A 3,180-nucleotide genomic window follows, 5' to 3' on the forward strand; every position below is an offset into this window, starting at 1 on the left:
TGAGATAATGTTCTCGACTTCCACACATTCTTCTCCCATTTCTCTCCCTTATATCTCATTTCATATCACCAAAGTTACCCAAGATAACTACCAAATACTTAGATTTTGTCACCTCATCCAATTTAGTGCACTTTCTTCTTTCACTCTGTAGGGCTGTGCAAAATATATACCTTACTCTCTTTGTGCTGGCTAGTCTTAATTTTTTTTTTTTTTCTTGCTTTGTCGCTGTCTCCCGCGTTTGCAAGGTAGTGCAAGGAAACAGACGAAAGAAATGGCCCAACCCACCCCCATACACATGTATATACATACGTCCACACACGCAAATATACATATCTACACAGCTTTCCATGGTTTACCCCAGACGCTTCACATGCCCTGATTCAATCCACTGACAGCACGTCAACTCCGGTATACCACATCGCTCCAATTCACTCTATTCCTTGCCCTCCTTTCACCCTCCTGCATGTTCAGGCCCCGATCACACAAAATCATTTTCACTCCATCTTCCACCTCCAATTTGGTCTCCCACTTCTCCTCGTTCCCTCCACCTCCGACACATATATCCTCTTGGTCAATCTTTCCTCACTCATTCTCTCCATGTGCCCAAACCATTTCAAAACACCCTCTTCTGCTCTCTTAACCACGCTCTTTTTATTTCCACACATCTCTCTACCCTTACGTTACTTACTCGATCAAACCACCTCACACCACACATTGTCCTCAAACATCTCATTTCCAGCACATCCATCCTCCTGCGCACAACTCTATCCATAGCCACACCTCGCAACCATACAACATTGTTGGAACCACTATTCCTTCAAACATACCATTTTTGCTTTCTGAGATAATGTTCTCGACTTCCACACATTCTTCTCCCATTTCTCTCCCTTATATCTCATTTCATATCACCAAAGTTACCCAAGATAACTACCAAATACTTAGATTTTGTCACCTCATCCAATTTAGTGCACTTTCTTCTTTCACTCTGTAGGGCTGTGCAAAATATATACCTTACTCTCTTTGTGCTGGCTAGTCTTAATTTTTTTTTTTTTTCTTGCTTTGTCGCTGTCTCCCGCGTTTGCAAGGTAGTGCAAGGAAACAGACGAAAGAAATGGCCCAACCCACCCCCATACACATGTATATACATACGTCCACACACGCAAATATACATATCTACACAGCTTTCCATGGTTTACCCCAGACGCTTCACATGCCCTGATTCAATCCACTGACAGCACGTCAACTCCGGTATACCACATCGCTCCAATTCACTCTATTCCTTGCCCTCCTTTCACCCTCCTGCATGTTCAGGCCCCGATCACACAAAATCATTTTCACTCCATCTTCCACCTCCAATTTGGTCTCCCACTTCTCCTCGTTCCCTCCACCTCCGACACATATATCCTCTGGTCAATCTTTCCTCACTCATTCTCTCCATGTGCCCAAACCATTTCAAAACACCCTCTTCTGCTCTCTTAACCACGCTCTTTTTATTTCCACACATCTCTCTACCCTTACGTTACTTACTCGATCAAACCACCTCACACCACACATTGTCCTCAAACATCTCATTTCCAGCACATCCATCCTCCTGCGCACAACTCTATCCATAGCCACACCTCGCAACCATACAACATTGTTGGAACCACTATTCCTTCAAACATACCATTTTTGCTTTCTGAGATAATGTTCTCGACTTCCACACATTCTTCTCCCATTTCTCTCCCTTATATCTCATTTCATATCACCAAAGTTACCCAAGATAACTACCAAATACTTAGATTTTGTCACCTCATCCAATTTAGTGCACTTTCTTCTTTCACTCTGTAGGGCTGTGCAAAATATATACCTTACTCTCTTTGTGCTGGCTAGTCTTAATTTTTTTTTTTTTTTTTTTTTTCTTGCTTTGTCGCTGTCTCCCGCGTTTGCAAGGTAGTGCAAGGAAACAGACGAAAGAAATGGCCCAACCCACCCCCATACACATGTATATACATACGTCCACACACGCAAATATACATATCTACACAGCTTTCCATGGTTTACCCCAGACGCTTCACATGCCCTGATTCAATCCACTGACAGCACGTCAACCCAGGTATACCACATCGATCCAATTCACTCTATTCCTTGCCCGCCTTTCACCCTCTTGCATGTTCAGGCCCCGATCACTCAAAATCTTTTTCACTCCATCTTTCCACCTCCAATTTGGTCTCCCACTTCTCCTCGTTCCCTCAACCTCTGACACATATATCCTCTTGGTCAATCTTTCCTCACTCATTCTCTCCATATGCCCAAACCATTTCAAAACACCCTCTTCTGCTCTCTCAACCACGCTCTTTTTATTTCCATACATCTCTCTTACCCTTACATTACTTACTTGATCAAACCACCTCACACCACATATTGTCCTCAAACATCTCATTTCCAGCACATCCACCCTCCTGTGCACAACTCTATCCATAGCCCACACCTCACAACCATACAACATTGCTGGAACCACTATTCCTTCAAACATACCCATTTTTGCTTTCCGAGATAATGTTCTCGACTTCCACACATTTTTCTCCCATTTCTCTCCCTTATATCTCATTTCATATCACCAAAGTTACCCAAGATAACTACCAAATACTTAGATTTTGTCACCTCATCCAATTTAGTGCACTTTCTTCTTTCACTCTGTAGGGCTGTGCAAAATATATACCTTACTCTCTTTGTGCTGGCTAGTCTTAATTTTTTTTTTTTTTTTTTTTTTTTTTTTTTTTTTTTTTTTTTTTTTTTTTTTTTTTTTTTTTTTTTTTTTTTTTTAGTTTATGATCTTTTTTTTTATCTCTGTTTAATTTTTGAGTTATCTTGAAATCACCACGGCCACCAGACTAGTTTACTAGGCGGCCACAGATGGCATTATGTGTAGGGTGGTGATACCGCAATTCTGTGAGATTCTTAGCTCATTTTGCTTAAATTTAACCCTAGCTATGGCTTCTAAGACATATGAGAGTGTCAGTCATGGTGTCAAACATAAACACCAGTCCATATCAATCCAAGATAAAGTAGAACTGTTGAAAAAATGGACCATGGTGTTTCGTTGTGTAAGCTGTGTTACATCTACAGTATTGGTTCATGAACTGTTTATGATATAAAGAAGCAAAGGGAGAAAATATTGAATTTCTATACAGACAGCAA

Source organism: Panulirus ornatus, chromosome 43, assembly GCF_036320965.1.
Source record: "Panulirus ornatus isolate Po-2019 chromosome 43, ASM3632096v1, whole genome shotgun sequence".
Lineage (NCBI taxonomy): Eukaryota > Metazoa > Arthropoda > Malacostraca > Decapoda > Palinuridae > Panulirus > Panulirus ornatus.